Consider the following 23012-nt stretch of genomic DNA (forward strand, 5'->3'; position numbering starts at 1 on the left):
ATGCCTTAAATTAATATTTCTTCATATTACAATTTCTATCCTAGCTTATTTTGATAAACCTTTTCCTATCTTTTACATACCTTTTTGTTTTTAATAGGTATCTTATAGGCAATATATAGCTTGATTTTATATTTAATTCTATTAGAGAGTCTTTACGCTTTGAAGAGTTTTAACTATTTACATTTATCATAATTTCTCATAGCAATATTTATTTCTGCCTTTCTTATGTTCCAAATTGTCCATGCCTTTTTTTTTTACCCTTTTCTTCTTTTCCTATTCTGTTGAGTAAATGGAATTTTCTTCTCCTGGTGTAAAAGTTATGCAGTCTATTTTTATTTTTCAAGTAACTGTCCCTAAGTTATTAAGAACACTACTTTTCCCCCCTATTACTGTCTTAAGCTATCAGTATGTAATTTTTTCCTCCAGAAAAAGAATTTTGGAGAAATAGACAAAACCAAGCAAAGTAACACAGAAAAGGTAAAACAAAGAAAGTAAATTAGGGAGCAAAAGGTCAACAAAGAACAGAGAAAAAGGGGAAAAAAAACATAAATCAACAAAAAGAGTTGGAGTATGAGGGAATAAAGCAAGGAGCCTTGCACATCCAGCATGATCAAAATTCCAAGAGTGAGAAAAAAATCTAGGCTTCATTCATTCCTGTTATGTAATATCTTCAGATCATTTCTTTCTTCCCTTTCTTGGAAAAGCATTACAAAATATTTCATAAATATTTACTAAGTAGCCGCTGTGTTCCAGGTCCTCCGTCCAGCCTGGGGACAAAGCAGTGAACTAGTAGATCCTCTCCTTGCCTTCCCAGGACTCATAGTCAAAGTAAATCATTTTAAAAAACAATTACAGGAAGAATTACTATTGTTAAAATGACCATACTACCCAAACAATATACAGATTTAATGCAATCCCTATCAAATTACACATGACATTTTTTATAGAACTAGAACAAATAATCCTAAAATTTATATGAAACAATAAAAGACACAGAATTGCCAAAGCTACCCTGAAGAAAGACATCAAAGCAGGAAGCATAGCCCTCCCAGACTTCAGACAATACTACAAATCTACAGTAATCAAAACAGCCTGGTATTGGTATAAAAACAGACATATGGATCAATGAAACAGAATAAAGAGCCTAGAAATAAGCCCATACACCTATGGTCAATTAATCTTCAACAAAGGAGATGAGAATATACAATGGTGAAAAGACAGTCTATTCAGCAAGTAGTGTTGTGACAACCATATACAAATCAATGAAGTTAGAACCTACCCTGTCACCACCATGAAAATAAACTCAAAATGGCTTCAAGACTTAAATATAAGACATGACACTGTAAAACTCCTAGAGGAGAACAGAAGCAAAATATTCTCTGATATAAATTGTACTAATGTTTTCTTAGGTAAGTCTTGCCAGGCAATAGAAATTTAAACAAAAATAAACAAATGGATCTAATCAAACTTATAAGCTTTTGTATAGCAAAGAAAACCATACAGAAAACAAAAAGACAACCTACAGACTGGGAGAAAATATTTGCAAATGATGTGACCAACAAAAGCTTCATTTTCAAACTATACAAACAGTTTATATAACTCAATAAAAAGAAAACAAACAACCAATCCAAAAATGGGCAGAAGACCTAAATAGATGTTTCTCCAAAGAAGAAATACAGGTAGCCAAGAGGCACAATGAAAAGACGCTCTTCACAACTATCAGAGAAATATAAATCAAAACCACAAGGAGGCACAGTCTCACACTGGTCACAAAAGACATCATTAAAAAGTCTACAAACAGCAAACACTGAAGAGGGTGTGAGGAAAAGGGAACCCTCTTACATTGTTGATGGGAATGTAAATTAATGCAGCCACTATGGAAAACAGTATGGAGATTCCTCAAAACACTAGAGTTGCCTCATTATCCAGTAATCCCATTCCTGGGCATATACCCAGACAGAATTATAATTCAAAAAGATACATGAACCACGATGGTCACACAGCACTATTTACAGTAGCCAAGACAAGGAAAGAACCTAAATGTCCATTGACAGATGAATGGATGAAGAAGATGGGATATATACTTATATATATATATATATATATATATATATATATATATATGCACACACATGTATAGGCATGAACTTGGGCAAACTCCAGGAGATGGTGAGGGACAGGGAGGCCTGGCATTCTGCAGTCCATGGGGTCACAAAGAGTTGGACACAACTGGGTGACTGAAAAACAACAGCAATATTATACAATGGAATATTACTCAGCCATTAAAAAAGAATGAAATAATGCCATTGGCAGCAATATGGGTGGACCTGGAGATTCTCATACTAAGCGAAGCAAGTCAAAAAGAGATAAATACCCTTTGATACCACTTGTATGAGAAATCTAAAAATGACACAAATGAGCATATCTATAAAACAGAAACAGACTCACAGATACAGAGAAGAGACTTGGAAATGCCAAGGTGGGGAGGAGGAGGGTGGGGGAGGGAAGGACTGGAAGTTTGAGATTATTAGATACAAGTTATTATATATAAGTTGGACAAACAATAAGGTCCTACTGTACGGCACAGGGAATTATATTCAGTATCTTATAATGAACCATAATGGAAATAATATGAAAAATAATATGTATAACTGAATTACTTTGTTATACAACAGAAATTAACACACTATAAATCAACTGTCTTCAAAAATTTTTTTTCTAAAAGCAGTTGCATCAGAATAGGAGGAGTACAGGCACCTTGGAAGTATCCAGCAAGGGAAAACCAACCTGGTCTGTGGGAATCAGGAAAATCCCCCCATATGAAGTGACACCTGCACTAAAGTTGGAAGGCCATCACTCCTCCCCCAGTGGCCGTCAAAAGCAGAGGCTGGCCTGAACTGCCGCCCTGCTGCTTGCCACTGGTCTTCTGCATCCTATGCGACTGTGAGGAGGACATATCCATGTGGCCAAGGCTATGGTACTTATACTTGCCATGAAGCCATGTGTTTATAAACAGCCCAGGTCCTCTAAATACACGTGCTCAGAATTCACAAGGCCCCTACCCTGTCCCATTTCCTCAGGGTGTGTCAGTATGTAAGTAGAGACTGGTGTCAGTGTGACCACTAGTTCCTGAAACCAAACCCTTCTCTGTGTAGCTTGCCTGCATATCTGCTCCATGCCTTACTTTTCTTTTATGCACAATCAGACTCATTTAGATGGATCAAGGAAGGAGTCTGAGTTAGGAAATAATTGAAGGAAAAGAGCAACTTTTATTGCTTCTAAGGAGCTACAGTAAATTCAGTGAGGCCCACTTCAAATGCCATCCACATTGGCCTTCATGAATAGATAGAGAAAAGAGCATGGAAAAGAGCAGAAGAGATTATGAGCTCCCACTTTGGGAACAATTACCTAGGTTCAAACCCTGATTTTACCACTCTTGCCACTGTGATCTTGGGAACAAGACTGAAGGGCTCTGAGTCTCAGATTACTTATTTGCGAAGAGATTAGTTATAGCTTCACAAGGTGGTGAAGATTAATCAGGACCTGCTTGTGACTTAGCACTGAGCCTGGTACTTAAGACGAGCTCAAAAACAGAGTTGCTTAGTATTGCTGTTATCATCAGCATTAGCATGAGAATTACTACATTACAACCTGAACTGGGAGAATTAATGAAGGACATAGTATCATTATTTTTTATGGTGAGAAAATATGGAGAGTGGTTTCCCATAGATGCATGATACTTAATCTATAATATTTACTAATCAGTTCTTCTAATTGGTTTAAGCAAAATACAAAGCTCTAGTTCATAAAAAATAACTTGGTAATTAAGCAAAGGGATTCAAATATTTTCTTTATGAACTTCTGTCCTGAAATTTGCATTATTTGCTCATTTAAGGATTCAGGGTATCTAGTCACACCCTTACTAAATTGTCCTTGTTCATTGATTCATCATTTAGTCAACAAATATTTGTTGGATGCCTATCAGAGAGGCATTTACACAAAGTAGGTACCAGCCAATGTTTGTTGAATTAAAAAAAAAAATGTATTACCAGCATCCAACCATACACATGAATGCTTGCATGCACGTGCACACATGTGCGCGCACACACACACACACACACGCAACATGTTTAATTACATTCATAAAATTCTTGAGTTTTATTTTGCTTCATCTCTGAAACAAATTATCTAATCTAAATCAAATAATTTTTTACTTTTTGAGAATGCTTTAGAAATTTTTCATTCCATTAAACCTCCCAGATTTCTCAAAAGTGGGGAAAAAATCCAAATTTCTTGTTTAGTACAATGCTATACATATATATATATAGCCTAGCATACATATATAAGCTCACTAACTAATCATTTTCACTCCTAAAACATGAGCAACTCTCTTTTCCATCTAATCCTCAATTTTTATTCACTTTACTTTTTCATTAATAGTTGACATACTCAGCAATAGTATTACTATTTGCCAAATCACTGTGGATATTTTCAGTCTTTGCCTGATCACTTTCAAATTTAACAAAGTCAAATTGGAATCTGAATTCGTACAACCTTTCTCCAGATCAGACAATCATAGAGTACACATACCCTTTGAAGGCATATACCACGAAGGGAGTTAATAATATGAGAGCCATCAGTTCAGTTCAGTTGCTCAGTCGTGTCCAACTCTTTGTGACCCCAGGGAGCACACCAGGCCTCCCTGTCCATCACAAACTCCTGGAGTCCACCCAAACCCATGTCTATCGAGTCAGTGACGCCATCCAACCATCTTATCCTCTGTCGTCCCCTTCTCCTCCTGCCCCCAATCTTTCCCAGCATCAGTCTTTTCAAAAGAGTCAGCTCTTCACATCAGGTGACCAAAGTATTGGAATTTCAGCTTCAACATCAGTCCTTCCAAAGAACACCCAGGACTGATCTCCTTTAGGATGGACTGATTGGATCTCCTTGCAGTCCAAGGGACTCTCAAGAGTCTTCTCCAACACCACAGTTCAAAGGTGTCAATTCTTCGGTGCTCAGCTTTCTTTATAGTCCAACTCTCACATCCATACATGACCACTGGAAAAACCATAGCCTTGACTAGACGGATCTTTGTTGGCAAAATAATGTCTCTGCTTTTCAATATGCTATCTAGGTTGGTCATAACTTTCCTTCCAAGGAGTAAGCATCTTTTAATTTCATGGATGTAATCACCATCTGCAGTGATTTTTGAGCCCAGAAAAATAAAGTCTGACACTGTTTCCACTGTTTCCCCATCTATTTCCCATGAAGTGATGGGACCAGATGCCATGATCTTTGTTTTCTGAATATTGAGCTTTAAGCCAACTTTTTCACTCTCCACTTTCACTTTCATCAAGAGGCTTTTTAGTTCCTCTTCACTTTCTGCCATAAGGGTGGTGTCATCTGCATATCTGAGGTTATTGATATTTCTCCTGGCAATCTTGATTCCAGTTTGTGCTTCCTCCAGCCCAGCGTTTCTCGTGATGTACTCTGCATAGAAGTTCAATAAGCAGGGTAACAATATACAGCCTTGACGTACTCCTTTTCCTATTTGGAACCAGTCTGTTGTTCCATGTCCAGTTCTAACTGTTGCTTCCTGACCTGCATACAGGTTTCTCAAGAGGCAGGTCAGGTGGTCTGGTATTCCCATCTCTTTCAGAATTTTCCACAGTTTATTGTGATCCACACAGTCAAAGGCTTTGGCATAGTCAATAAAGCAGAAATAGATGTTTTTCTGGAACTCTCTTGCTTTTTCGATGATCCAGTGGATGTTGGCAATTTGATCTCTGGTTCCTCTGCCTTTTCTAAAATCAGCTTGAACATCTGGAAGTTCATGATTCACATATTGCTGAAGCCTGGCTTCGAGAATTTTAAGCATAGTCCCTGCTAAAATGCTTCCCTGGGAAAAAAACAACTAAAGGTTGACAAGTTTCATCACTCTTGAATTTTAGCCCATTATTTGAAAGTGCTGAAATCTTTAGGCAATGAAAAATGTTGGTGTTTCATAGCACAAAGATAGAAGAGGAAGGCAAAAACTCAAAGGCATCACATTCAAAGTTCCAGAGCCCCATGGAACTCTGCAAAGATGTGCTGTACCAGCAGAGCCTTCCTGGGGTCACCCAGATCATACAGCCAATGCTCCATGTACTGCCACAGCAGCATGAGTCACTATACGCATTGAGGAGGCCTTGTCACATTGTCCAGAATAAAAATATAAAACTACGTAATGATTTAGGACCATAAGTACATGTAGGGGCTTCGCAGGTGACGCAGTGGTAAAGAATCTGCCTGCCGGAAGATTCCCCAGAGTAGGAAATGGCAACCCACTCCACAATATTCTTGCCTGGAAAATCCCATGGACAGAGGAGCCTGGTGGGCTACAGTCCAGGAGATTGCAAAGAATCAGACACAACTGAGCACAGGTGCAGAAACATATATAAACACACACACAGTACATGTAAGCAGAAGATATCCATGGGAATTATGCAGAGTGGAAAGAGCCAATCTCAAAGACTTACATACTGTGCAATTCCATTGATACAATATTCTCAGAGTGACAAAACCTTAGTGATAGAAAGCAGATCAGAGGTTGCCAAGGTTGGAGGAAGGATGTGACTTAGAGGGAATATTAGAGAGTCACACCGTGAGGCATCTCAGCAGCCAGGGCCAACACAGACAGTCAGGCTCTCACTAGGGTGTTTAACTGAAGCAAGCCAGGGAGGCCATCTAGGAGAGTCTGGAAGCCACGCTGTACTTCTGAATCAAGCTGGGATGCTCAGCCGGATGAGAGGTGTGAGCCTTGTCTATATGTGGGGAGGTACAGCCTGGCTGCTGTAAGCAAATATCTACAGGGCTGTTGTGTGGGAAATAGATTAGATCTGCCCTATATTAACTCTGAGGGCAGGTCTTATATCTGCAGGGAGAAGCTAGATGAAAGCAGGTTTCAATTCAATATAAAGAACTGTCCAAGAGACCTTCTTTGACAGGTAATAAGTTCCCAGATACTGGAAATATTTGAACATAGATCAAATGACCACCTGTCGAGCATGATATAAGGGGTCCCCATGAAGGGCCTCTATCCCATTCTAAGGAGATGACACCAACAATAAAGACACTGGAGGTAGGGCACTCTGATCTGAAGGTAAGATTCAGTGCCACTCTTCCCTTTTAATTTTGCAAACTCCATTAGTATGAGTCCTAAATCCATTAACTCCTTGGTGGTTCATCCTGTCCCAAAATGAATCTTACCTCCCCAGCCGATCTCCAGGCCTCCTGATAAGAGGGACACTGCCTGCCCTGCCCCTGCACTGAGCCTGGCACAAGGTGGGCAGAAGAGAAGCTCCGTAAATGTGTGAAGCCAGGTGAATGATAGCTTGGGCATGTCCAAGGCAAGAAGCCAGCTGGGCTCCAGCTGAAGTCCTCACGCACTGAAAGTCCATATATTTTATGACCTCAGAGTGCTTCCTGGCACAGACTCCCTCCAATGGTGATTCATTTCTCCATTGCAGCTTTGTCAGTATCAGGGTTTTCTACTTAGTTCTCAATGAACTAGCTATCATAGTTATAGCTCCCTAGGAAATGCCATACAGTAACTCTGTCAGGGTTTTTATTTGCTTGGACAAATTGTTTTATTTCAGCAAGGTGTTTTATTAGCTTAGAGAGTCATAAATCACTTCAAAGGTAGATGAAAGATGACCCAAGACACACAATTTTATATGAGATGTTGTTCTTTCTGCTGAAGATCATGTCTCCTTGATTATGACTGAGATCAAATTAGTTTCATGCAAATTATGAAAAGCAAATAACATCAACATACCTGTTTAGTCACCTGGCCAGAGCTAAGAAGCTGATTCCAACACCCATCTGGTTACCATCACTCAGGAAATCTGTCATCAACATGCAGGGTTATAACAGTCCCCAAAAAGGCAGTTTGAAGTTCCTTCTCCAAAACATAAGTCCTCCTGGGCCCAAATCACACCAACGATGAAGACACTGGTGTGAGAATAGCTATGAGAAAGGAGTTGTATTAGCTAGCATAGGCTCTGCTATGATGCAGTTACGCCTAAACCCTTAAATCTCCATGACTTAACCCAACATATCGTTATTTCTCATCCTCACCAGGTTTCCAGTGAGATTTGGTCACGCCATACCACAGGGTGACTCAGCAACTGATCCTGCTCTCTTCCATCTTGTTAGAGCAGGAAGAGGAGAGGGAATAAAAAACTCTACCCACTTCCTTCCCTTCCTTCCTACCTTCCTTCCCTCCTTCCTTTCTTTCATGTTAAGACTTTTTTTTTTTTTAAAGAAGTTTCAGGTTCACAGGAAAATTGGAAGGTGCAGAGATTTCCCATACTCCCCCCATATACATGCATGATCTCCCCCGTTATTAACATTGTCCACCATCTGTCTGTATTAGTCACTTCAGTCATGTTTGACTCTGTGACCCTGTGGACTGTAGCCCTCCAGGCTCCTCTGTCCATGGTATTTTCCAGGCAAGAATACTGGAGTGGGTTGCCATTTCCTCCTCCAGGGGATCTTCCTCACCCTGGGATTGAACCCAGGTCTCCTGCATTGTATGCAGATTCTTTACTATCTGAGCCACCAGGGAAGACCACCAGAGTGGTATCTTCGATACAACTGATGAATCTATATTGATACATCATAATTACTCAAAGTCCATAGTTAACATTCTCTCAATATTGACTATCCTGTGGGTTTGTACCATTGTATATTGATATGTATCCACTGTTATAGTATCATACATGGTATTTTCACTGCCCTAAAAATCCTATGTACTCTACCTATTCATCTCTCCTCCCCAATCCCTGGCAAACACTGATATTATTTTTTTCTCCATGGTTTTGCCATTTCCAGAATGTCATATAGCTGAGGCCATATAATATGTACCCTTTTCAGATTTTAGTACTATGCATTTAAAGTTCCTCCTGATCTTTTCATGCATGGTTTGACACCTCACTTCTTTTTAGCACTGATTAATATTCTATTGTCTGGATGTACCGCAGTTCAGTTATCCTTTCACCTACTGAAGGACATCTTGGTTTCTTCCAACTTTTGGCAATTATGGATAAACTTTCTATGAACACATGCGTGCAGATTTCTGTGTAGACATAGGTTTTCAAATCCTTTGGGTAAATACCAAGGAGTGTGATTGCTGGATTGTATGGTATGAGTATGTATTTTTACTCTCGTAAGAAACTGCCAAACTATCTTCCGAAGTGGCTGTACCATTTTGCGTTCCTACAAGCAATGAAAGAAAGAGAACTCAGCATTTGGTGTTGTCAATGTTCTAAAGTTTGGCCATTCTAACAGGTATGGAGGTATCTCACTGCATATAGTCTTAATTTCCTGATGACATTTGCCCACTTTTAAATGCCTGGGCCTGGAGTGACACTCACTGCTTTTACCTCACAGCCCACTGGTCAGAACTAGACATAGCCCAGAACCTGACAGCAGGTCTGAGAAACACAAGGGAGTGCCTGGGTGCTGAGAAAGAACGAAGGTCTCTGCCACAGGGCTTAAACGCCTGGGAATGGCTTTCTTAGCAGCTGTATCCCAACTTTATCTCTTGCCATGGATCCAGGTTTATTCTGGTGTGCAAGTTGGACTGGAAAAGCAGACTCACTTCTGTGATTGAGAAAGAACTGGGACTTGGAGCCCAGAAACCTCTTTGGAAAGTCAGGAGTTAGATATGCTAGACCACCAGGAACATCTGGCTGACTGGGGGCACACGTCGGAGGGCGCTACAAGAGTTTCTCCCTCCTCCTCTTTATTCAGATCTGAAAGCACCCAACCATCAAGGAAATGCAGAGCAAGTGAGCACAGCCATGCCTCTGCACAGCTCTTTGTTTCCAGTGCCCAGGGAGGCAACTCTACTTAAAGCCAGCAGTCGGACTGCCACAGAATCTAAGGGCACTGCACAAGTGGTGACTTGGGACCATGGCTGCTCAGGTGTGGTGTTCTCTCCATACCCTGACGTCACTGGCTTTATACTGGCCAAAGGCCCCATAGAAAAGTCAGGCATCGGAGTATCCTACATATCATATCTCTTGTGCCAATTAAAAAAATAAAGATAATCACTAAAGAAATAGCTTGTAAGTTGTAGCAGCATCTTATCTGCAAGTGAACCAGCCATGCTGTTCAGATATTATATTATATTATGAAATTCAGGTTGTAGTCTTCAATGTAAAGAATCATTTCAGTGAACAAAGTACCTTTTTTTCTTCCAATTCCTGTTTTAATTAGAAAAGTGATGGAAAATCTAGAAGTACCTCCCTATAGCTAGTTTTAAAAATCTATTTGGAAACCTTGAAAATATTGGTAAATTATAAAAGAAATTGAACTCTGATACTTTTCTCTTATTTCATTGTTCCCTATTCTCTGAAAAGCCTTCAACGTTGTATTTCTATCTCAGAATAAGGATGCATTTTCCTCTCAGAACCTGAAGGTATTCTAATTATGTGTAAATCAGTTCACAGAAATAAATATCCATGGTTAAAGGACATTTAAAATGTTAAAAGGTTTTTCTCAACCGTTCACTGTTTAAAATAAAAAAGTCTATTCCCAGAACCCTGGCAGCTCTAACCCCCTTTCACGACTGCACAGAAGCACATGCAAAGCCATTTTTCCCGGGCTCTTCTCTTCCCTGAAAGACCTCAAGTGGGGAATCACAGTTTGATTCTGAATTTGAGGCAATTCTATGTTAATCAACTTTTTTTTTTAACAGTGAAAAATTTTTCCCTTTTATTCAGAATCAAAACAGACAATTGGACAGAGAAACTAAATAGAAATCAAGAAAGTTGCTATCATATTGGAAAGGGTATCTTAAGTATTATCCTTCAAGTCCTGAAAACACTGCCACATATGTATGTTTAAAGTATCATGATTGCCTTGATGCCTATATTTTGCTCTAATTCCCTGGCCATAAACACCAACAAAATGCTGATGATTTCTCTGTCTCCACCCCCGAATCCTCGGCTCACAGAGCTGAATGCCTATTTAATATCTGCAGTTGGTTATCTCACAGGCATTGTAAGCTGAGCATGTTCAAACGTAATCCTTGATCTGCAAATCTACCCGCCCCCCACTTTCTCCCTCTCAACAACAGGCAGTGCTGTGCTTTAGGTCTCTCAGGACAAAAGCACAGCAGTTATCCTTCATTCTGCTTTATCTCTCAGTCCACTTTCAACCCATCAGCTAAGTTCTATTGGCCCCATCCTCAAAATTTGTCCAGAATGTGACTGTGTTATCAGCTCCATGATCATTACTCTGGTCCAAGCCACCATCATGGTTTGCCTGCATTGCTTGTACTGGTCTTCTCCCTAATTGTGACCTAGCCCTCCTAGAGGCTACTTTGAGCACCATAGTTAGCTAGAATGATCTTTCGAAAACATAAAGAGAGTCATGTTACTTCAGTGCTCTAAACTCTCCATGACCTCCCAGTGTCAAAGCAAAGTCCTATTCATGCAGATGGCCATCAGGCACATGAAAATATGCTCAACGTCACTAATTATTAGAGAAATGCAAATCAAAACTACAGTGAGGTACCACTTCACACCAGTCAGAATGGCCATCAGGGAGACTTTCCTGTGTCCAAAGGTTAAGACTTCACCTTGCAGTGCAAGGGGTGCAGGTTCAATCCCTGGTCAGGGAACTAAGATCCTACATGCCTCGAGGCCAAAATACATCAAATAGAAGCAACATTGTAACAAATTCAACAAAGACTTTAAAAATGGTCCACATCAGGAAAAAAATTTAAAAACTGGCCATAATTAAAAATGTACAAATAATAAATGTTGGAGAGGGTTTGGAGAAAAAGGAAACTTCCTACACTGTTGGTGGGAATGTAAATTAGTGCAGCCACTATGGAGAACAGTATGCAGGTTCCTCAAAACACTAAAAACAGAGGTGCCATATGATCCAACAATTTCACTCCTGGGCATACACCCAGACAAAACTGTGATTCAAAAAGATTCATAGGATAATTATTCACAGCAGCCAAGACATGGAAACAACTTAAATGTACATCAATGGATGAAGGCATAAAGAAGATGAGGTACATATATACAATGGAATACTCCTCGCCCTTAAAAAAGAATGAAATGCCTTTTGCAGCAACATGGATGGACCTAGAGATTATCATACTAAGTAGAGTAAGTCAGAAGGATCAAGACAAATGCTATATGATATCACTTATATGTGAGTCTAAAATATGACACGAATGAAGTTATATACAAAAGAGACTCATAGATAGAACAAAGTTGTGGTTACCAAGGGGGAAGTGGCTGGGGGTGGAATGGACTGGGAGTTTGTGATCAGCAAATGCGAACTGGTATATATAGAATGGATAGACAACAAGGTCCTACTGTATAGCATGGGGAACTATAGTTAATATCCTGTGGCAAACCATAATGGAAAAAATACGAAAAGAATGTATATGTGTATATGTATAACTGAATCACTTTGCTGTGAATAAATACTTGAATAAACTAAAAAAAAATTTAAAAACAGCATGCTATTAAAATGGCCCATAAAACTCCCTTTGATCTCATTTCCTACATTTCTCTTCTGATTCGCTCAGTTCAAGTTCAGGGCATTTGTTTCTCAAACTCACCGGATGTGTTTCCACCACAGGACCTTTGCACTGACTGTTCCTTTGCCAAGGATGCTTTTCCCCAGACATTTACAAGATTCTTGCTCCTTCATCAAACTGATGACCACAGATGTAGCATCCTCACTGCTATCCTGCCCTCCCTTCCCTACTGCATCTTCTTTCATACTTATCATCTAACGTACTTTATCCTGTACTTTATCATTTCCTTCTTCTAGTATATAAACTCCACAAGCACAGAGATTTTTATGTTTTGTTCACAGCTGTGTCTATTCACTTAGGAATGATACCTGGCACACAGTAGACACTTAACAAATAATGTTGAATAAATAAGATTCAATGCATTTGGACAAATTAGGGACTGATTCCCACCTTTCATGCCTTCTAACTCTTCTCACTTGCATATTTGTGATACGTGAACCTATGACAGACCAAGGGGCTCCTTGTTGCCGGATCATCAGGGGCTAAGCTTGTAATCAAACCTTGAGGATATGATGTGCAACATCTGAAGGTACCCATAGGCTGCACACTGGATCTTATTTCTGAGCTGGACTGGCTGCACCAGGTCAGTCACTGCAGATACCTTTATGGAATGAGGTGAGGTTGTGTACAAATCCGTCACACCAGGCACTGTGATACCCCCAGATCACTCATCTTACAAGACAGAGGTGCAGGGGTCAGAGGGCAGGGGTGATTCTGAAGATAGCTACATGGATATGGGTGAATCAGGCTGCCTCCAACCCCTTTCTGGTCAGGAGAGGGTTGTAAGTAAAAATTTGGATTTCACCAAGTGCTAGTAGACCTGCGGACAGGTGTTCAAACAATTGAGAAGCAACTTCCTTCCTCCTCCAAGCTCAGTGAGCTACAGGCATGAACTAGGCTGTGAGCCAAGAGATACTCCCAGAGACCTTCCAAAACATTCAGCAAGGACTGAGGGCTCAAGCGGCTGGGGGCGCCCAAGACCTTCTGACATTTGGATTATGCTGCTAACAGGACTTCATCAGTAGCCAAGGACTGGCTGGACCTGGGGAAACTTGGGCCCCACTTGGGTGACATCACCAGCTCTGCCAAGTCCTGGATGCTCTGCCTTGTGGTCTCATCAAGCCGGAGGTGATACTTAGGGATACGATCAGTTGTCACTGATACAAATGAGCTGGGTCCACCGGGTGAGCTGCTTTTAACATATCCTGAAAAATTCTAAGATGTGATGAGATCTAAACATGTCACAAGCAGAAAGGGCAAGAAATGTTTCCAAGTCTCATTTGCTCTTATGAAGTGACATCTAGAAAGAAAATGAATTCGATGAAGAGGAAAAGGCGAATTATTATATTAAAAATTCATTTCCATTTAGCAAATTTGCTATTAGCATCACAATTCAGGATACTTTAATAATTAGAGCCTCACATAGGTGGCATAATTGGCTGCCTCACTGATAGGATTTAAGAACATCAGAAAAATCCCTTTTCCTAAATCGCTTCTTCAACAGCCTGAGTCACCCACCAGGGCTGGACACCGCTGACCCTTCCTGGGTTCCTCTTCTAAATACACATTCTCAGGGTGGGAAGTGACAGCCACTCAGGCCTAGCCCTCCCCGCAAGTGGGTGGAGCAGATGAGAGCCCCGAAGGAAAGACTGAGCATGGGAAGGGAGGCTCCTGGAGGCCACTGCGCACCCCAGGAGGCTTCTCCTCCTCGAATCGTCTTCACAGTGACCCATTCCTGCTGAAGACCTTTTGTCTTTAGGAGAGCACTTTTTGCTCAAGAGGCAAATGTTTTCTGCAAAGTCACAGGAGAAATGGCAGGAACTGTGTAGTGGGACATCCTTCAGACAGGGAAGAGTTCTGCCATGGTCTGGGGTCAGCACGGATAGGGGTGCGCCCCGCACTCAGAGCAGCTCCAACTGACAGTACCAGCCAGGGCGCCTCTGAGGACCCACTAGGTCCCGTGCCTGCCTTCAGCCAGGTTCCTGCTGAGCCTCTGGAACAAGTAAAGGATCCTGTTGTGACATGAGCATAGATACCCACGCTCATGCTTTGAAAACAAGGCAAGTCCAGAGCAGAAAGGCCCCAGATCAAACAATCATGCTGAGGCTCCCAGTGCCTCTGCCTCTGCTTTCAACAGTGACCCCTCACGGAAGGTGAGTTTCTTCTCTGGACTTCGGCCCTACCCACTCCCAAGTCCATGCTCATTTCCCCCAAGCAACTAGAGGGGCTTCTGAAGTGCTAGGCTGAACTGCTGTTTTCTCAGTTTAAAAGTCATCAATAACTTCCCAGTAACCCTGTGTTCGCAAGGTCCCCTGGAGGAGGGCATGGCAACCCATTCCAGTAATCTTGCCTGGAGAATTCCCATGGACAAAGGAGCCTGATGGCTACAGTCCATAGGGTCGCAAAGAATCAGACACGACTGAGTGACTAAGCATACACACACAACCTCAAGAAAAAGGCCCACACCCTGGCCCAGTATTAGTGGTAAAGAATCCACCTGCCAATGCAAGAGACATAAGAGACCCAGGTTCGATCCCTGGGTTAGGAAGATCCCCTGGAGAAGGAAATGGTAACCCACTCCAGTATTCTTGCCTGTAGAATTCATGGACAGAGGAACCTGGCAGGCTACACTCCATAGGGTCACACAGAGTTGGACACAACTGAAGTGACTTAGCATGCACGCACTGGCCCAGTATATCTAGTTGCACAAGATCTGGGTGCTGTCCATTCTCAGGCCTCCTCCCACGACCTTCCCGCATGACCCCTGCATTCAGCTACAAGCACAGCTCCCAAGATGCCCATACACTGAGGCCTGGTGTGCTCGCCTCTGCCAACCAAGGCCTGCTCCACCTCACGCTCCCGAGAGTCAGCCTCGGTCCTGCTCTGGAAAGATGGGATGGTAAAAGAGGGCAAGATAGAGTAAGTTAGAATGCAAGAAAGTCTGATTTTTACTGAGATTCAGTTGTTTTTCTTAACAAGCACTCCTCATATTGTTGCGAGCCTCTGGTTAATCTCCAAAGTTCTGAAAAAGTTAATCTTGATAGTTTGTGTGTTTACCAGTATTGTCATGGCTTTTTATGAAGGAGTAGGCTTCCAGAGAAGGCAATGGCAACCCACTCCAGTACTCTTGCCTGGGAAATCCCATGGACGGAGGAACCTGGTAGGCTACAGTCCATGGGGTCGCGAAGAGTCAGACTCGACTGAGCGACTTCACTTTCATTTTTCACTTTCATGCACTGGAGAAGAAAATGGTAACACACTCCAGTATTGTTGCCTGGAGAATCCCAGGGACGGGAGCCTGGTGGGCTGCCATCTATGGGGTCACACAGAGTCGGATACAACTGACGTGACTTAGCAGCAGCAGCAGGCTTCCAGAGGTCCTTACTCTGCCAGTCCAGAAGTATTCTTGCCAGTGGACTGATTTTTTACAAAGGTGTGAAGGCAATTCACTGGGTAAAGGACAGTCTTTCTGAAAATGGGCTGAAACAATTAAATATTTATATGCAATCAATTAATACATAAAAATGAAAGGAACTTTGATCCACACCATGCACCATACAAGAAAATAAGCCAAAAGGTTCAAAGACCCTAAAGTAAAACCTAAAGCTACAAAATTTCTAGAAGAAAACCTAACAGAAAATCTCCATGGCTTTGGATAGGCAAAGATCCTAGATAGAATGTTAAATATATGATCCTTAAAAGAAAAAAATGACCCTGTGAACTTAAGCAATTTCCCTAAAACCACTGAAACTTAGTTCTATTTTGAAGGTGGGAAGAAAGACTTTCTCTCAGTACACTATTTCTCCCCATCCTCTCTCTGTGATTTTTTAAAAAGTAATGAATGGCTGCTATCAAAAAGTCTACAAACAATAAATGCTGGAGAGGGTGCAGAAAAAAGGAACCCTCTTACACTGTTGGTAGGAATGCAAACTAGTACAGCCACTATGGAGAATAGTGTGGAGATTCCTTAAAAAACTGGAAATAGAACTGCCATAGGACCCAGCAATCCCACTGCTGGGCATACACATTGAAGAAACCAGAATTGAAAGAGACACATGTACCCCAATGTTCATCACAACACTGTTTACAATAGCCAGGACATGGAAGCAACCTAGATGTCCATCAGCAGATGAATGGATAAGAAAGCCATGGTACATATACACAATGGAATATTACTCAGCTGTTAAAAAGAATGCATTTGAATCAGTTCTAATGAGGTGGATGAAACTGGAGCCTATTATACAGAGCGAGGTAAGTCAGAAAGAAAAACACCAATAGAGTATATTGATGCATATATATATGGAATTTAGAAAGATGGTAACAATGACCCTATATGCGACACAGCAAAAGAGACACAGATGTAAAGAACAGACTTTTGGACTCTGTGGGAGAAGGCAAGGGTGGGATGATTTGAGAGAATAGCATTGAAAACATGTATATTATGTGTGAAATAGATGGCCAGTCCAGGTTCGATGCATGAGGCAGGGTGCTCAGAGCTGGTGCACTGGGTTGATGCTGAGGGATGGGATGTGGAGGGAGCTGGGAGGGAGAGTCAGGATGGGGAATACATGTACACCCATGGCTGATTCATGTGAATGTATGGCAACCACCACAATATTGTAAAGTAATTAGCCTCCAATTAAAATAAATTAAAAAAAAGAAAAATAAATAAAAGTAATGACACATCAGTGTTGTACTATAAGAGGTTATTAGTATAGTACTCTCTGTTTGTTTCCAAGGCAAACCATTCAATATCACAGTAATCCAAGCCTATGCCCCAACCAGTAATGCTGAAGAAGCTGAAGTTGAACAGTTCTATGAAGACCTACACGACATTTTAGAACTAGCACCCAAAAAAGATGTCCTTTTCATTATAGGGGACTGGAATGCAAAAGTAGGAAGTCAAGAAACACCTGGGGTAACAGGCTAATTTGGCCTTGGGATACGGAATGAAGCAGGGCAAAGGCTAATAGAGTTTTCCCAAGAGAATGCACTGGTCATAACAAACACCCTCTTCTGAAAACACAAGAGAAGACTCTACACATGGACATCACCAGATGGTCAACACTGAAATCAGATTGATTATATTCTTTGCAGCCAAAGATGGAGAAGCTCTATACAGTCAGCAAAAGCAAGACCGGGAACTGACTGTGGGTCAGATCATGAACTCCTTATTGCCAAATTCAGACTTAAATTGAAGAAAGTAGGGAAAACCACTAGACCATTCAGCTATGACCTAAATCAAATCCCTTATGATTATACAGTGGAAGTGAGAAATATATTTAAAGGACTAGATCTGATAGACAGAGTACCTGATGAACTATGGACGGAGGTTCGTGACATTGAACAGGAGACAGGAATCAAGACCACTCCCAAGAAAAAGAAATGCAAAATGGCTGTCTGGGGAGGCCTTACAAATAGCTGTGAAAAGAAGATAAGTGAAAAGCATAGAAGAAAAGGAAAGATATAAGTATATGGATGCAGAGTTCCAAAGAATAGCAAAGAGAGATAAGAAAGCCTTCCTCAGTGATAAATGCAAAGAAATAGAGGAAAACAATAGAATGGGAAAGACTAGAGATCTCTTCAAGAATATTAAAGATACCAAAGGAACATTTCATCCAAAGATGGGCTCGATGAAGGACAGAAATGGTATAGACCTAACAGAAGCAGAAGATATTAAGAAGAGGTGGCAGGCTTCTTTTCATCCTAGTGGATAAGGTAAGGGAGCAGGTCCTGGAATGGGCCTCTCCTTAAGTACAAAAAAAAAAAAAAAAGAAGAAGAGGTGGCAAAAATACACAGAAGAACTGTACAAAAAAGATCTTCACGACCCAGATAATCACAATGGTGTGATCACTCACCAAGAGCCAGACATCCTGGAATGTGAAGTCCAGTGGGCCTTAGAAACATCACTACGAACAAAACTAGTGGAGGTGATGGAATTCCAGTTGAGCTATTTCAAATCCTGAAAGATGATGCTGTGAAAGTGCTATTTTGAAAACTCAGCAGTGGCCACGGGACTGGAAAAAGTCAGTTTTCATTTGAATCCAAAAGAAAGGCAATGCCAAAGAATGCTCAAACTACCACACAATTGCACTCATCTCACACGCTAGTAAAGTAATGCTCAAAATTCTTCAAGCCAGGCTTCAGCAATATGTGAATTGTGAACTTCCTGATGTTCAAGCTGGTTTTAGAAAAGGCAGAGGAACCAGAGATCAAATTGCCAACATCTGCTGGATCATCGAAAAAGCAAGCAAGTTCCAGAAAAACATCTATTTTTGCTTTATTGACTATGCCAAAGCCTTTGACTGTGTGGATCACAATAAACTGTGGAAAATTCTGAAAGAGGTGGGAATACCAGACCACCTGACCTGCCTCTTGAGAAACCTATATGCAGGTCAGGAAGCAACAGTTAGAACTGGACATGGAACAACAGACTGGTTCCAAATAGGAAAAGGAGTATGTCAAGGCTGTATATTGTCACCCTGCTTATTGAACTTCTATGCAGAGTACATCATGAGAAATGCTGGACTAGAAGAAGCACAAGCTGGAATCGAGATTGCTGGGAGAAATATCAATAACCTTAGATATGCAGATGACACCACCCTTATGGCAGAAAGTGAAGAGGAACTAAAAAGCCTCTTGATGAAAGTGAAAGTGGAGAGTGAAAAAGTTGGCTTAAAGCTCAACATTCAGAAAACGAAGATCATGGCATCTGGTCCCATCACTTCATGGGAAATAGATGGGGAAACAGTGGCTGACTTTATTTTTTGGGGCTCCAAAATCACTGCAGATGGTGATTACAGCCATGAAATTAAAAGATACTTACTCCTCAGAAGGAAAGTTTTGACCAACCTAGATAGCATATTAAAAAGCAGAGACATTACTTTGCCAACAAAGATCCGTCTAGTCAAGGCTATGGTTTTTCCAGTGGTCATGTATGGATGTGAGAGTTGGACTGTGAAGAAAGCTGAGTGCCGAAGAATTGATGCTTTTGAACTGTGGTGTTGGAGAAGACTCTTGAGAGTCCCTTGGACTGCAAGGAGATCCAACCAGTCCATTCTAAAGGAGATCAGTCCTGGGTGTTCATTGGAAGGACTGATGCTAAAGCTGAAACTCCAGTATTTTGGCCACTTCATGCGAAGAGTTGACTCATTGGAAAAGACTCTGATGCTGGAAGGGATTGGGGGCAGGAGGAGAAGGGGACGACAGAGGATGACATGGCTGGATGGCATCACCGACTTGATGGACATGAGTTTGAGTGAACTCCGGGAGTTGGTGATGGACAGGGAGACCTGGCGTGCTGTGATTCATGGGGTTGCAAAGAGTCGGACACGACTGAGCGACTGAACTGAACTGACTGAGAGAGTTTCATTCATATTGTTGGTGAGCCAGTTTAAAGAAGTGAGAGGATCCAGGTTAAAACTGACCAGGCATCCAGAAATCAGGTGGTAGTGTTAAGATGTTTAGGGATCCTGGGGAATAAAATCTTAAATACAATGGTAAATATATGATCTTTGAAAGGAAAAAGTGAATTTCATCAAAATTAAGAAACTTCTGTTCTTCTAAATCATTGTCAAAGGAATAGAAAGACAAGCCACAGACTAGGAGAAAATATTTGGAAATCATGTATCTGATAGAAGACTTGTATCCACAATACAGAAAGTATTCTCAATACAAGCTCTCAAACAAACAATTCAATCTTAAAATGGTCAAAATATTTGACCAGATATATATGAAACAAGAAACATGGATGATAATTAAGCACTTGAAAAACTATTCAAGATCTTTAGTTATTGGGGAAATACAAATCAAAATCACAATGAGATACCACGTCACAGTCATAAAATGGCTAAAATTAAAGAGACTCTTTTATACCAAGTGTGAGTGAAGATGCAGAGCCACTGAAACTCTTAACCACTGGTTTTAGCTGTTTTCAGTCACTAAGTCATGTCTGACTCTTTGCAACCCCGTGGGCTATAAAATTATACAACTATTTTGGGAAACCATGTGGCAATTTCTTAAAAAATATACACCAATATATTCCTATCATATGCCCCAGTCACTCCACTCCTAGGTATCCAACCAGGAGAAATGAAAGCATGTGTCTACTTATAGACTTGAACTTCGATAGTCATGCAGCTTTACATGTAAGAGCCAGAATCTAGAAACAACAAAATATTTATCAAGAGATGAAGGGGAGGAGGAGCTAAGATGGCGGAGGAGTAGGACGGGGAGAACACTTTCTCCCCCACAAATTCATCAAAAGAACATTTAAACGCCGAGTAAATTCCACAAAACAACTTCTGAATGCCGGCAGAGGACATCAGGCACCCAGAAAAGCAACCCAACTCTTCGAAAGGAGGTAGGAAAAAATATTAAAAACAAACAAAAAAAAAGAGACAAAAGAGGGAGGGACGGAGTTCCGTCCCGGGAAGGGAATCTTAAAAAGAGAGAAGTTTACAAACATCAGGAAACCTTCTCACTGCCGAATCTGTGCCGAGCCTTGGAAGCACAGAGGGCAACATAACAAGGAGGAAAAATAAATAAACAATTAAAACCCGCACATTGCGAGCCCTATGGTAACTCCCCCAGCGGAGAAGCAACGCAGATGCCTGCATCCGCCATTAGCAAGCGGGGGCTGGGCAGGGAGGCGCGGCACGGGCTGCATCGCTGAGAGTAAGAATCTGGCCTGAATACCCTGAGCGCTATCTGAGCGAAATAATTTGGGCTAGCAAACCAGACTGTGGGATATCTACCACGCGAAAAGCCAGCCCTAACCTAAGACACCGCCAGGCCCGCACACAGAACAAAGGACTGAACAGAGATAGCCGGCGGCAGACCATCCCCCTCTGGTGATAGGCAGCCAGAGCCGGAAGGGGACAATCACAGCCCCAGAGAGAAATTATCTATAAAACTGTAAGCAGGCTTCTTTGCTAACTAAAACTTCTTGGGGGTCTGGACGGTCAACATCTGCCTGAGAAGGCGCGCCAGTGCACACCTAGATAACCAAGCGGCGGGGAGGCAATAAGTCGCAGCAATCGCATGTGCCAAACACCTCATCACCTGAGCTGCTCGGATCTGGGAAGGACACAAAACGCAGGCCCAACCGAGAGTCTGCGCCTCTGAGGACTACCCAAATGCCTGAACCTGAGCGGCTTGGACCTGGAAGTGCAGGCAGCCCAGGGCTGGCCATGGATGGTTCCTGGCGGAGCAACCTAGAGCCTGAGCAGTGTGGGCAGGGAGGCTACATGCGCCGTGAATGGGGGGCAGACCCAGTGTGGCTGAGGCACTGCGAGCACACGCCAGTGTTATTTGTTTGCAGCATCCCTCCCTACCTCCCCTCAGCGCAAGTGAACAAGTGAGCCTAAAAAAAAAAGGGGGGCGGCCCTCCACCGTCCCCTTTGTGTCAGGGTGGAAACCAGACACTGAAGAGACCAGCAAACAGAAGAAGCTATAACAGAGGGAACCACCTTGGAAGCTACAGGCAATAGATTAAAATCCTGAGGTTAGTACCAACTACATAGGAAGGGGCCTATAGACCTTGAGAAATATAAGTCGGACCAAGGAACTAGCCAAAACTGAACTGAACCCGCAATACTCACAACAAAACCAGAGAAAGTCCTAGATATATTTTTACTATTTGTACGATCATTCTTTCTTTCTTATTTTTTTTTAATTAAAAAAAAATTTTTAAGTCCTCTATTATTCCTTTAATTTTCACTTTTATAACTGATTACTTTGCAAAAAAAAAAAAAAGTCCCTATTTTTTTTAAAGCAAACTTCATATATATATTTTTTATAATTTTTTTGACTTTTTTTTTTCCCCCTTCTTTTCTTTAACATTGTATCTTTGAAATTCCAAACTCTACTCTAGATTTTTAATTTTAGCTTTTTGGTATTTGTTATCAATTTTGTACCTATAGTTTTTTTTTTTTTATAATTTCGGTGACCCTTTTTATTTTTTCTTTTTTCTTTTTCTCTGTTTCTTTCTCTTCTTCTTTTAAATAACATCGTATATCTGAAATTCCAAACTCTACTCTAGATTTTTAATTTATGCTTTTTGGTATTTGTTATCAATTTTGTACCTGTATTTTCTTTATAACTTATATACTTTGTTTGTTCTTGTTTGTTTGTTTTTCTCTCTCTTTCTTTTTCTTCTTCTTTTTTTAACATTGTATTTTTGAAATTCCAAACTCTACTCTAGATTTTTAACTTTTGCTTTTTGGTATTAGTTATCAATTTTGTACCTATATTTGTTTATAATTTTTGCGACGTTGTTTGTTTTTGTTTGTTTGTTTTATCTCTCTTCCTTTTCCTTCTTCTTTTCTTTAACATCGTATTTTTGAAATTCCAAACTCTACTCTAGATTTTTAATTTTTGCTTTTATGTATTTGTTACCAG

General features: G+C 41.1%; 1 protein-coding gene across 10 annotated transcripts in view; it reads right to left on the minus strand.

Annotated features, from left to right (window-relative positions):
• FSTL4 (follistatin like 4) overlaps positions 1 to 23012 on the minus strand; it is a 550514-nt gene that overhangs the window by 478982 nt on the left and 48520 nt on the right. For 5 of the 10 annotated variants that reach the window (XM_086411566.1, XM_086411561.1, XM_086411567.1 and 2 more), the window contains exon 2: positions 7817 to 8007. The exons of the other annotated variants lie outside the window; for them this stretch is intronic. The gene's annotated coding sequence lies outside the window, so the exon portion shown is untranslated. The remainder of the gene's footprint in view (positions 1 to 7816; positions 8008 to 23012) is intronic. 10 annotated transcript variants of the gene reach the window in all.

The sequence above is a fragment of the Bos grunniens genome, chromosome 7 (assembly GCF_055505025.1).
Source record: "Bos grunniens cultivar Pamir isolate PY7600 chromosome 7, Bosgru_T2T1.0, whole genome shotgun sequence".
Classification (NCBI taxonomy): Eukaryota; Metazoa; Chordata; class Mammalia; order Artiodactyla; family Bovidae; genus Bos; species Bos grunniens.